The following is a 14,174-nucleotide window of genomic DNA, read 5'->3' on the forward strand; positions in this document are numbered from 1 at the left end:
TCCGGAGGGGTGTGCACATGGTTTTACAAGGCTGAGATCTCTCCATCATCTTCAAAAATGGGGTAGATCTAACCTTTTAAAAAATTTATCTTTTTATTGAGATGTAATTTACATACCATAAATTTCACCTTTTTAAAGTATATAATTCAGTAGTTTTAGTGTATTGCACAACAAGGTGGTACAACCATCATTAATCTAATTCCGGAATGTCTCCATCACCCCTAAAACAAACCCTGTGTCCATTAGCAGTCATTCCCCATTCTCCCCCTCTCACCCACCGTCCCAGTCCCTGGCAAGCATTAATCTATTTACTGCCTGTGTAGATTTGTTTATTCTGGACATTTCATACAAATAGAATCATATAAAATGTGGTCTTTTGTGTCTGGCTTCTTTCACTTAACATAATGTTTTCAAGGTTCATCCATGTTGTAGCATGTATTAGTATTTCATTACTTTTTAGAGCTAAATAATATGCCATTGTATGGATATGCCACATTTTGTTTATGCATTTGTCAGTTGATGAACATTTGAGTTGTTTCCACTTTCTGATTATTGTAAATAATGCTACTATGAACATTTGTGCACAAATTTTTGGGTGAACAGATATTTTCAATTCTCTTGGTTATCCTAGGAGTAGAATTACTGGATCATGTGGTAACTCTGTGTTTAACTTTTGTAGAAACTGTTACACTGTTTCCTACAGTGGCTGCACCATTTTACTTGCCCGCCATCAATGTATGACAGTTCCCATTTCTTCACACCCTTGTCAGCACTTATTATTTTCTGCTTTTTTATTATTATAGTCACCCTATGGTGTGTGATCTTTTTGTGGCTTATATTTGCATTTGCATAATGACTAACGATGTTGAACATCTTTTCATGTTTCTATTGGCCATTTCTTTATCTTCTTTGGAGAAATACCTATTTAAATCCTTTGTCCATTTTAAAATTAGGTTGTCTTTTTATTAAGATATAAGATATGTATTCTTTTTTATATCCTGGATACTAGATCTTTATCAGATATATAACTTGAAAATATTTCTCCCATTCTGTGGTTTTCCTTGATGGTGTCCTTCGATGCACAAAAGTTTTTGATGTTAATGAAGTCCTGTTAATCTTTTCTTTTCCTTTTGCTTGCTTATAATTCATGTGTCACATCTAAGAAACCATTGCCTGATCCAAGGTCACAAAAATTACACCTGTGTTTTTTCTTAAGAGTTTTATAATTTTAGCTTCTACATTTAAGTTTGATACATTTTGAGTCCTTTTTTTTTTTTTTGGTCCATGCCGTGCAGCTTGTGGGATCTCAGTTCCCCAACCAGGGACTGAACCTGGGCCACGGCAGTGAAAGCCTGGAATCTTAACCACTAGGCTACCAGGGAACTCCCTGAGTTAATTTTTATTTATGATGTGAGCTATGGGTCCAACTTCATTCTTTTGCACTTAGATTTCCATTTGTCCCAGCACCATTTGTTGAAAAGATTGTTCTTTCCTTACTGTATTTTCTTGGCATCTATGTCAAAAATCATTTGACATAGATATCTGGGTTTATTTCTGGATTAATATTCTATACCATTGGGCTCCCCTGGTGGCGCAGTGGTTGAGAGTCCGCCTGCTGATGCAGGGGACACGGGTTCGTGCCCCGGTCCGGGAAGATCCCACATGCCGCGGAGCGGCTTGGCCCGTGAGCCATGGCCGCTGAGCCTGCGCGTCCAGAGCCTGTGCTCTGCAATGGGAGAGGCCACAACAGTGAGAGGCCCACGTACCAAAAAAAAATTCTATGCCATTGACCTATATGTCTGTCCTTATGCCAATATCATACAATTTTCATTAATGTAGTTTTATTTTAAGTTTTGAAATCGGTGAATGAGTACGTCAGCTTTATTTTTCTTTTCCAAGATTTTTGGCTATTCTGGGTCCCTTGCATTTCCACAGGAACTTTAGGATAGGCTTTTCCATTCATGTGAACCAGGGAGTTGGAATTTTGATGAGGATTGCACTGAACCTGTGAATTATTAGGATAGTATTGCCATATTAGCAATATAGTCTTCCAATTCATGAACAGGGGGTGTCTTTCCATTTATTTAGGTCTTCTTTACTTTCCCTCAGTAGTGCTTTGTAGTTTTCAGTATACAAGTCTTACACTTCTTTGTGTGTGTACATTTTCTAGTTCAGAATTTTTTAAAAATTTCAGTATAGTTGATTTACAGTGTTGTGTTAGTTGTATGTGTATACAAAAGTAATCCAGATATTTATATATAATATATTTAATATATATTCTTTTTTATAAATTTATTTTATTTATTTTTTTTATACAGCAGGTTCTTATTAGTCATCAGTTTTATACACATCAGTGTATACATGTCAATCCCAATCGCCCAGTTCATCACCCCCCCACCCCCCTGCTGCTTTCCCCGCTTGGTGTCCATACGTCTGTTCTCTACATCTGTGTCTCAATTTCTGCCCTGCAAACCGGTTCATCTGTACCATTTTTCTAGGTTCCACATATATGTGTTAATATACAGTATTTGTTTTTCTCTTTCTGACTTACTTCACTCTGTATGACAGTCTCTAGATACATCCATGTGTCTACAAATGACCCGATTTCGTTCCTTTTTATGGCTGAGTAATATTCCATTGTATATATGTACCACATCTTCTTTATCCATTCATCTGTCGATGGGCATTTAGGTTGCTTCCATGAGCTGGCTATTGTAAATAGTGCTGCAGTGAACATTGGAGTGCATGTGTCTTTTTGAATTATGGTTTTCTCTGGGTATATGCCCAGTCATGGGTTGGCTGGATCATATGGTAATTCTATTTTTAGTTTTTTAAGGAACCTCCATACTGTTCTCCATAGTGGCTGTATCAATTTACATTCCCACCAACAGTGCCAGGAGGGTTCCATTTTCTCCACACCCTCTCCAGCATTTGTCGTTTGTAGATTTTCTTATCATGCCCATTCTAACTGGTGTGAGGTGATATCTTGTAGTTTTGATTTGCATTTCTCTAATAGTGATGTTGAGCAGCTTTTCATGTGCTTCTTGGCCACCTGTATGTCTTCTTTGGAGAAATGTCTATTAAGTCTTCTGCCCTTTTTCTTTTTTTTTAGCACTTGTATATTTTATTTTATTTATTTGTTTTTGGCTGCATTAGGTCTTCATTGCTGAATGCGGGCTTTCTCTAGTTGTGGCGAGCAGGGGCTACTCTTTGTTGCAGTGCATGGGCTTCTCATTGCAGTGACTTCTCTTGTGGAGCACTGGCTCTAGGTGCACAGCGTCAGTAGTTGTGGCTCACAGGCTCTAGAGCACGGGCTCAGTAGTTCTGGTGCATGGGCTTAGTTGCTCCGTGGCACGTGGGATCTTTCTGGACCAGGGCTCGAACCCATGTCCCCTGCATTGGCAGGTGGATTCTTAATCACTGCACCACCAGGGAAGTCCCTATAATATGTATTATTTTTCAGACTCTTTTCCATTATAGGTTATTAAAAGATATTGAATGTAGTTCTCTGTGCTATATGGTAGGTCCTTGTGGTTTATCTGTTTTATAAATTGTAGTGTTTATCTGTGGTTCCCAAACTCCTAATTTATCCCTGCCTACCCCTGCCACTTTACCCTCTGATAAACATAAGTCTGTTTTCCATGTCTGGAATCTCTGTTTTGTAAATAAGTTCATTTGTATCATTTTTTTATATTCCACATGTGAGATCATATGATATTTGACTTTCTCTGTCTGACTTGCTTTACTCAGTATGATAATCTCTAGGTCCATTCCTGTTGCTGCAAATGGCAAAATTTTGTTCTTTTTTATGGCTGAGTAATATTCCATTGTATGTATGTATAGCATGTCTTCTTGATTCATTCATCTGTTGATGGACATTTAGGTTGCTTCCATGTCTTGGCTATTGTAAATGGTGCTGCTGTGAACACTGGGGTACATGTATCTTTTCAAGTTAGAGTTTTCATCTTTTCCAGATATATACCCAGGAGTGGGATTGCTGGATCGTATGGTAACTCTTTTTTAGTTTTTTAAGGAAACTCCATACTGTTCTCCATAGTGGCTGCCTGAATTTTTATTCCTACCAGCAGTGTAGGAGGGTTCCCCTTTTCTCCACATCCTCTCCAGCATTTATTATTTGTAGATTTTTTTGTGATGGTCATTTTGACTGGTGTGAGGTGATACTTCATTGTAGTTTTGATTTGCATTTCTCTAATAATTAGCAATGTTGAACATCTTTTCATGTGCCTCTTGGCCATCTGTATGTCTTCTTTGGAGAAATGTCTATTAGATCTCTGCCCTTTTTTTTTTTTAGCATTTGTATATTTTATTTTATTTATTTATTTTTTAACATCTTTATTGGAGTATAATTGCTTTACAATGGTGTGTTAGTTTCTGCTTTATAACAAAGTGAATCAGCTATACACGTACATATATCCCCATATCTGCTCCCTCTTGTGTCTCCCTCCCACCCTCCCTATCCACCCCTCTGGGAGGACACCAAGCACCATTGGTTGTTTTTTGTTTTGTTTTGTTTTTTTAATTGAACTCTATGAGCTATTGGTATACAGTATTTTGGAAATTAATCCCTTGTCTGTTGCATCATTTGCAAATATTTTCTCCCATTCTGTAGGTAGTCCTTTAATTTTGTTTATGATTTCCTTTGCTGTGCAAAAGCTTTTAAGTTTAATTAGGTCCCATTTGCTTATTTTTGGTTTTATTTCCATTACTCTAGAAGATGGATCCAAAAAATATTGTTGTAATTTATGTCAAAGAGTGTTCTGCCTATGTTTTCCTCTAGGAGTTTTATAGTATCTGGAGTATTTTATAGTATCTAAGAGTTTTATAGTATCCATTTTGAGTTTATTTTTGTGTATGTTATTAGAGAATGTTCAATTTCATTCTTTTACGTGTAGCTGTCCAGTTTTCCCAACACCACTTATTGAAGAGACTATCTTTTCTCCATTGTATATTCTTGCCTCCTTTGTCGTAGATTAATTGACCATAAGTGCATGAGTTTATTTCTGGGCTCTCTATTCTGTTCCATTGATCTGTGTGCCTTTTTTTGTGTGTGTGCCAGGACCATACTGTTTTGATTACTGTAGCTTTGTAGTATAGTCTGAAGTCAGGGAGCCTGATTCTTCCAGCTCCGTTTTTCTTTTTCAAGATTGTTTTGGCTATTCAGGGTCTTTTGTGTTTCCATACAAATTTTTAAATTATTTGTTTTAGTTCTATGGAAAATGCCATTGGTAATTTGATACGCGTTGCATTGAATCTATAGATTATCTTGGGCAGTATGGTAATTTCAATAATATTGTTTCTTCCAATACCTGAACACAGTATATCTTTCCATCTGTTTGTGTCACCTTCAGTTTCTTTCATCAGCATCTTATAGTTCTTGGAGTACAGGTCTTTTGCCTTCTGAGATAGTTTTATTCCTAGGTTGTTGGTTTTTTTTTTCATTTGATGAGGTGGTAAATGGGACTGTTTCCTTAATTTCTCTTTCTGCTATTTCATTGTTAGTGAATAGAAATGCAACAGATTTCTGTATATTAATTTTGTATACTGCAACTTTACTAAATTCATTGATGGACTCTAGTAGTTTTCTGGTGGCATCTTTAGGATTTTCTTTGTATAGCATCATGTCATCCGCAAACAGTGACAGTTTTACTTCTTCCTTTCCAATTTGTATTCCTTTTATTTCTTTTTCTTGTCTGATTGCTGTGGCTAGGACTTCCTAAAGCTATGTTGAATAAAAATGGCAAGAGCGGGCATCCTTGTCTTGTTCCTGCTCTTACAGGGAATGCGTTCAGCTTTTCACTGTTTAGTATGATGTCAGCTGTGGGTTTGTCATATATGGCCTTTATTATGTTGAGGTGTGTTCCATCTGTGCCCACTTCCTGGAGAGTTTTATCATAAATGGATGTTGAATTTTATCAAAAGCTTTTTCTGCATCTATTGAGATGATCATATGGTGTTTATTTTTCAGTTTGTTAATGTGGTGTATCACATTGATTTGTAGATATTGAAAAATCCTTGTATCCCTGGGATAAATCCTACTTGATTATAGTTCATGATCTTTTTAATGTACTGTTGGATTTGGTTTGCTAGTATTTTTTTTTGGTTGTTTGCTAGTGTTTTGTTGAGGATTTTTGCATCTATGTTCATCAGTGATATTGATTTGTAATTTACTTTTTTTATGATATCTTTGTCTGGTGTTGATATCAGGGTGATGGTGGCCTCTTAGAATGAGTTTGGAAGTGTTTGTTTCTCTCTAGATTTTTGGAATAGTTTTAGAAGATAGGTGTTAACTCTTCTCTAAATGTTTGGTAAAACAAGCTTTTTCTGCATCTATTGAGATGATCATATGGTGTTTATTTTTCAGTTTGTTAATGTGGTGTATCACATTGATTTGTAGATATTGAAAAATCCTTGTATCCCTGGGATAAATCCTACTTGATTATAGTTCATGATCTTTTTAATGTACTGTTGGATTTGGTTTGCTAGTATTTTTTTTTGGTTGTTTGCTAGTGTTTTGTTGAGGATTTTTGCATCTATGTTCATCAGTGATATTGATTTGTAATTTACTTTTTTTATGATATCTTTGTCTGGTGTTGATATCAGGGTGATGGTGGCCTCTTAGAATGAGTTTGGAAGTGTTTGTTTCTCTCTAGATTTTTGGAATAGTTTTAGAAGATAGGTGTTAACTCTTCTCTAAATGTTTGGTAAAACTCTCCTGTGAAGTCATCTGGTACTAGACTTTTGTTTGTTGAGAGTTTTTAAATTACTGATTCAATTTCAGTACTGGTAATTGGTCTGCTCATATTTTCTATTTCTTCCTGCTCAGTCTTGGGAGATTTTACCTTTCTGAGAATTTGTTCTATAAAATAGATAACTAATAAGAACCTGCTTTATAGCACTGGGCAGTATAGTACTCTGAACTCTTTCTCAGGTAGATTGCTTATCTCCACTTCACTTAGTTCTTCTTCTGGGGTTTTATCTTGTTGTTCATCTGAAATATATTCTTCTGCTGCTTCATTTTGTATAAGTTGCTCTTTGTATTTCTAAGTATGTGGAGGTTAGTTACATTTCTCAACCTTGGAGAAGTGGCCTTCTGTAGGAGACTTCCTATGCACCCCAGCAGTGTACTCCTCTCTCATCACCTAAGCTGTATGCTCTAGGGGTTCCTTCTCTTGTGGTGGGCTGACTATGTGGGTGGTCTGGTAGGCTTGGTTGGCCCCTTGTCTGATTGGTTGCCAGGCCCTGCCTTTTATGGATACTACTGACTGCTCTTTAGTGGGGCCTGTTCAAAAGGCAACTGGTTGTAGAACTCTAGGGGGCCCCAGAGCTAGTAGTAGCTCACTAGTGGGTGAAGTCAGGGTCTTGAAGAGTCTGGAGCTGTTGCTCACCCACTGGCAGGTGAAGCCGGATCCTGGGGTTAGTGCTGGACTACTCTCAGGCAGAGCTGGTTCCTGGAGTCTGGCTGCAGGGCCTAGTGATCCCATAGCTCATTTCAGATTGTTGAGCGAGGAGGGTGCTGTTCCTGACACAGGTGGGTATGTGGTCTGAGGTGTCCTGAAGATTGCATTGGCCTTCTGGTGGGCAGGGACAGGGCCCAGCTGGTCCTAGAGTACAGTCTGGCTTGCTCTTGGCGAGCTCAGTCTGCAGGCTGTGGAATTGTAATTTTCTGCTTCTTGTGTCTGCCCACTGATGAGTTAGGATGGTCTAGAGGCTAGTGCAGGCTTCCTTGTGGGATGGGCCAGTACCTGCCCATTGGTGGGCAGAGCTAGGTCTTGGCCCTGTGGTGGGCAAGGTCATGTCTAGTGGTGTGTCTGGAGTCAGCTGTGCACTCAGGAAAGTCTTTGGTCAGCCTGTCTGCTGATGGATGGGTCTGTGTCCCCGCCCACTTAGTTGTTTGGTCTTGGGTATCCCAGCACTGGTGCTTGCCTCCTGTTGGGTGGGGCCAGGTCTTGGCGCTGATGAGTCAAGATGGCAGCCTCCAGCAGCACTGTTCATGCATTTGACTGTTCCCCAGTATGTCTGCCATCAATGCCCAGGTTCCCAGGGTGAGCTGCAGCCAGCCCCTGCCTCTCCGGGAGACTCTCTAAGACCAACAGTTAGGTCTGGCCCAGGGTCATATCAAATTATTGCTATTGCCCTGGGTCCTGGTGTCTGTGGGATTTCGTGTACACCCTTTAAGAGTGAAGCCTCTATTTAAGCCCTGTTGAACTTTAAAGCCAAATGCTCTGGGGGCTTGTCTTTCTGCAGCCAGACTCCCAGTCTGGGGAGCCTGACGTGGGGCTCAGAATTCTCATTCCTGTGGGAAAACCTCTGCAGTATACTTATTCTCCAGTCTGTGGGTCTCCCACCTGTGGGGTATGGGATTTGATTATATCACAAGTCCACCCCTTCTGTCTGTCTCATTGTGCTTCCTTATTTATTTTGCGGTGTGCGGGCCTCTCACTGTTGTGGCCTCTCCCGTTGTGGAGCACAGGCTCCAGGCGCGCAGGCTCAGCGACCATGTCTCACGGACCCAGCCACTCCGCGGCATGTGGGATCTTCCCAGACTGGGGCACAAACCCGTGTCCCCTGTATCGGCAGGCGGACTCTCAACCACTGCGCCACCAGGGAAGCCCTGTGCTTCCTTCTTTATGTCTTTAGTTGTCGAAGATCTTTTCTGGTCAGTTCCAGTCTTCTTCATCTGTGGCTGTTCTACAGATAGTTGTGATTTGGGTGTGCTCATTAGAGGAGGTGAGCTCAGGGTCTTTCTACTCTGCCATCTTGGCTGCTCAATCTTGCACTTCTTTTGTTAAATTTATTCCTAATTATTTTATTCTTTCCGGTGCTGTTGTAAATTGAATGGTTTTCTTAATTTCCTTTTCATATTGTTGATTGATAGTATATAGAAATACAATTGATTTTTGTATATTGATCATGTTTCATATAATCTTGCTAAACTCCCTTATTAGCTCTAATAGGTTTTTTCTGTGGATTCATTGGGTTATTCTATATCTTATATACCTGATCATGGCATCTGCAAATAGAGATACTTTTACTTGTTCCTTTCCAATGCGCATCTTTTTATTTCTTTTCCTTGCCTAATTGTTCTGGCTAGAGCCTCCACTACAATGTTGAATAGAAGCAGCAAGAGCAGACATTGTTATCTTGTTTCTAATCATAGAGGGAAAGCTTTCTGTCTTTCACTATGAAGTATGATATTCCTTAGAATGTTTTTGCAGATGCCCTTTATCATGAGGAAGACTCCTTTTATTGCTAGTTTGTTGGGGTTTTTAAAAAATGTATTTTGTCAAATGCTTTTTCTGTATCTATTGAGATGATCATTTGGCTTTTGTCTTTCATTCTATTACTGTAGTATATTACATTGACTGATATTTGTCTCTTGAATTAACCCTGTGTTCCTGGCATAATACCTCTTTGTCATGGTGCATAATCCTTTTCATATGCTGCTGAATTCAGTTGGCTAGTATTTTGTTGATTTTTGCATCTATATACATAAGGAATATTGGTCTGTAGATTTCTTTTTTTGTTATATCTTAGTCCGGTTTTGGTATCAGGGTAATACTGGTCTCAAAGAATTCTTAGGAAGTGTTCCCTCCTCTTCTATCTTTTGTCTCAAAAAGAAAGTTATTCATTTCTCTTAAAATTTTGGTAGAGGGAATTCCTTGGTGGTCCAGTGGTTAGGATTCTGTGCTTCCACTGTAGGGGGCATACGTTCAGTCCTTGGGCAGGGAACTAAGATCCCACAAGCCGTGTGGCATGGCCAAAAATTGGTAGAATTTACCAGTGAAGTCATCCTAGTATGGGCTTGTTTGTGGGAAGATTTTGATTACTTATTCAATCTCTTTATTATAGGTATACACTGATTTTATATTTCACCTTGAGTCAGTGTTAGTCAGTTATTTGTTTCTAGGAATTTTTTCATTTTGTATAGATTATCTAATTTGTTGGCATATAATTTTACATAGTATTCCCTTTTAAAGCTTGTTATTTCTGTAAGTTCAGTAGTAATGTCCTCTTTTTCATTCCTGATTTTAGTAATCTGAGTCTTCATTCTTTTTGGTTTTGGTGGGTATAGCTGAAATTTTGTCATTTTTGTTGTTTTTCTTCAAAGACCAACTTCTGTCTTTTTTCTTTCTCTGTGTTGTTTTTTCTGTACTCTATTCCATTTTTGTTTGCTCTAGCCTTTATAATCTCCTTCATTTTACTTGCTTTGGGTTTACTTTGCTCTTCTTTTTCTGGTTTCATAAGATGGAAGATTAGACTGTTGATTTATGATATTTTTTCTTTTTTATTATAGGCATTTACAGGTAAATTTCCATCTAGATACTGCTTTAGCTGCATTCCATAAATTTTGATATGCAATGTTTTCATTTTCATTAATCTCAAAATATTTTCATATTTCCCTTTTTGCTTCTTCTTTTGCTCATTGGTTATTTTGGAATGTGTTAAGTTCCACATATTTTTGAATATCCCAAATTTTCTTTGTTATTTATTTCTAATTTTCTTTCTTCATGATCATAGAGCGTACTTTGTGTGATTTCAGTCTTTTATGAATTAAGTCCTTTCAAGTTTATTGAGATTTGTTTTATGGCCAAACACGTGGTCTGTTATGGGGAATGTCTCATGTGTATTTGAGAAGAATGTATACTCCAGTGTTGATGGAATGTTAATCTGAACTAGATTGTTATAAGATGGAGTGGAGTGTTTTATAGATGTTTGCCTTTATTTTGGGTCTGTCTCCTGTTTTCTCATGATGAGATTGAGGTTATGATATGCATTATTGCGAAGAGTCTTACAGAGAGGTGTTGTCTTCTTATTGCTCCATATCAGGGAGTACACGTTGTCAGTATGTATTACTGGGGAGGTAAACCCTGATCATTTTGTTAAGATGGTGTCTGTTTCTCTTGGTAATTACTAAATATCTTTGTGGGAGATACTTTGAGACTATGCAGATATCTTATTCCTGTTTAAACTTTCACCTGCTAACTGAAGTGTCCCTTGGTAGATCTCTACAAGAGTTATTACTGTGGTGTTCTAATGGTGGTTTTCTGTTTCCCTCATTTCTTCTTCATTTATTAATTGGAATTCTTATATAGGAACATTAGTTTCTTCTTTCTCATTTATTTTCTTATTCCATTATTTCTGTATATCACCATGAACTCATAGGTATTTATTTCATTCTCTGTACTATACTCCAATATTTTTGTTATATATTTTGTTGCTCAAGTTCTTCTTCAAACTTTGTCCATTTGAAACTTTTTCAGATTGTCTCCTATGCCCTTTCAACATGCCCCCAATTTTTCAGTACTTTGTTTCTTTCTGGCACCAAAAGGTAATCCAGGCTCATCTTATCTTTTCCCTCCCTCAGCTCTAGCATCAATCCATTCTCCTAGGAGCTATGGTTCTTTTAATTGGAGAATGGTATTTAGATATTTAAGATATGAGAACTAAGCATGCTCATTGCTACTGGGTTGTCACCACTCCTAAGCCTTTTCAGTTACTAGTGCTAGGAAATAAATGTATACTAACCCATGCATATACATACATCTGTATATATTTTTCTGTCTACATATCTTTATATAAAAAAACATGAGTCTGTATTAATAACTCCAGTTCTAGTCTACCACCACAGGGTTCACACTAGCTCTCCACCTTGCCTAATTCTACGTTCTCTCTCCAACAGTAAGAAACCTGACTCTTATTACCTACAATATGTTTAGTTGTTCAACTCTAGTATACAAATAAAATAGTTTCAGAGTTGCTAACCCAAACTCCTTTGAGAAACAAATTTTACCAACTGTACTACAGTATTTGTATACAGTTCTTTTTATCTTCAGCCTTACAGAATCCAGTCAAAACATTGTTTTCTAGAATTACTTGGGTCAGCTCCTTTCCTCCCAGTTTCTTTCAATACAGTTATATCATTCATTTGTAATACAGTTCATAAGTAAACCATAAATGTAAGTTTCACTAATTTAGATTAATTTGTTTATAGTCTGAATTTCATTTTCCTTCCCATATCCTGGTTGTTGTTTTAAAATTTCATACAGGTAAAATTTATTTTTTGTAGTGTACAGTTCTGTGATATTTGATAAATGCGTAGGGTCATGTATCCACTACCTTTCCATAGAACAGTTCCATCACCCCAACAATTCCCTGATCACTCTCCTCCAGGGTCAACCATTCTTCCCGACCTCAGTCATTGTTGGCAACCACTGATTCTGTTTTCCATCCATATACTTTTGCCTTTTCCAGAGGTTTATGTAAATGGAGTCATACAGAAGGTACTCTTTTGAGTTTGGCTTCTTTTGCTTAGCAAAATGCATTTGGTATTCATCCATGTTGCATCAAGAGTTTGTTACTTTTAATTAATGAGTAGTATCCATTGTATGGATGTACCACAATTTGTATATTATTAATAATTCACTGGTTGAAGGGAATATGGTTTGTTTCTGTTTTTTATGTGATTATGAATAAAGCCACTATAAATATTTGCGTGCAGGTTTTGTGTGAACATATGTTTTAATCTATTAGATAAATACCAATGAGCAGGATTACTGGGTCATATTATCAGTGTTGTATATTTATTTTTTTAAAATCTGCCCAAATTCTTTTCCAAAATGATTTTGCATTCCCGCAAGCAACATAAAAGAATTCTAGTCATTCCACATCCTTAGAATTCTAGTTGTTCCACTTAGTATTATCATTTTATTTAAGCCATTATAGGTATGTAGTGGTCTCAATTTCCATTTTCTTCATGTTTAATAATATTGGATATTTTTCATGTGCTTATTTGCCTTCTGTGTATCTTCTTTAATGAAATGTCTATTCAGGTATTTTGCCCATTTAAAAATTAGGTTGTTTATTTTATTATCAAGTGTATAGATTTCTTTTTGTATTTTGGTTACAAGTTTTTATCATGTATGTGTTTTATGAGTGTTTTTACCCAATATGTACCTTGTCCAATATATCATTTTATTATGGATCATGATTTTTGTGTTAGATTATCTAAGAAGTTTTTGCCTGATCAAAGGTCACAAAAAGTTTCCCCTATATTTCTCTCTAGAAATGTTATAATTTTAGATTTTACATGTATATCTATGATCCATTTTGAGCCAGTTTTCTATATAGTGTGAGGTATTTTTATATTAAATATATATTTATATTTATAGTGTGAGGATTGAGGGTTTTTTAATTTTGGATGACCATTTGTTCCAGTACCATTTGTTGAAAACACTTATTGCTCCACTGACTTGCCTTTGAAACACTGCTGAAATAAATCAATTATAAATCTGTATAGGTCTGTTTCTGGTCTCTATATTCCTTTCCATTCATCTTTTTTTTTTAAAGTTTATAAGTCATTTGTTTTATTTATTTATTTTTATTTTTAAATTTTCTTTTAAATTTTATTTTTGGCTGTGTTGGGTCTTCGTTGCTGCACGCAGGCTTTCTCTAGTTGCGGCGAGCAGGGGCTACTCTTTGGTGCGGTGCACAGGCTTCTTATTGAGGTGGCTTCTCTTGTTGCAGAACACGGGGTCTAGGCGCATGGGCTTCAGTAGTTGTGGCACGTGGGCTCAGTAGTTGTGGCTCGCAGGCTTAGTTGCTCCGCAGCATGTGGGATCTTCCCGGACCAGGGCTCGAATTCATGTCCCCTGCATTAGCAGGTGGATTCTTAACCCCTCTGCCACTAGGGAAGCCCTCCATTAATCTTTGTGTTTATACTTCCACTTATAACCCAATGTCATGATTACTGTAGCTTTTTTTTTTTTCTTTTTGCGGTATGTGGGCCTCTCACTGCTGTGGCCTCTCCCGTTGCGGAGCACAGGCTCTGGACGCGCAGGCTCAGTGGCCATGGCTCACGGGCCCAGCTGCTCCGCGGCATGTGTGATCTTCCCGGACCGGGGCACGAACCTGTGTCCCCTGCATCAGCAGGCAGACTCTCAACCACTGTGCCACCAGGGAAGCCTACTGTAGCTTTTAGTAAGTCTTTGGAATCAAGAACTGTGAGTACTCCAGTGTTGTTCTGTTTTGTCAGAATTGTCATAGCTAGCTTAACTGTTTTGTTTTCCATATAAAATATAGAACCAGCTTGTTGATTTCTAGAAACAAAGTTGTGATGAGATTTTGTGTGTGTATGTGGTAAAATATACATGACA

This window comes from Neophocaena asiaeorientalis, unplaced genomic scaffold (assembly GCF_003031525.2).
Source record: "Neophocaena asiaeorientalis asiaeorientalis breed wild unplaced genomic scaffold, Neophocaena_asiaeorientalis_V1.1 scaffold599, whole genome shotgun sequence".
In the NCBI taxonomy this organism is placed as follows: Eukaryota; Metazoa; Chordata; class Mammalia; order Artiodactyla; family Phocoenidae; genus Neophocaena; species Neophocaena asiaeorientalis.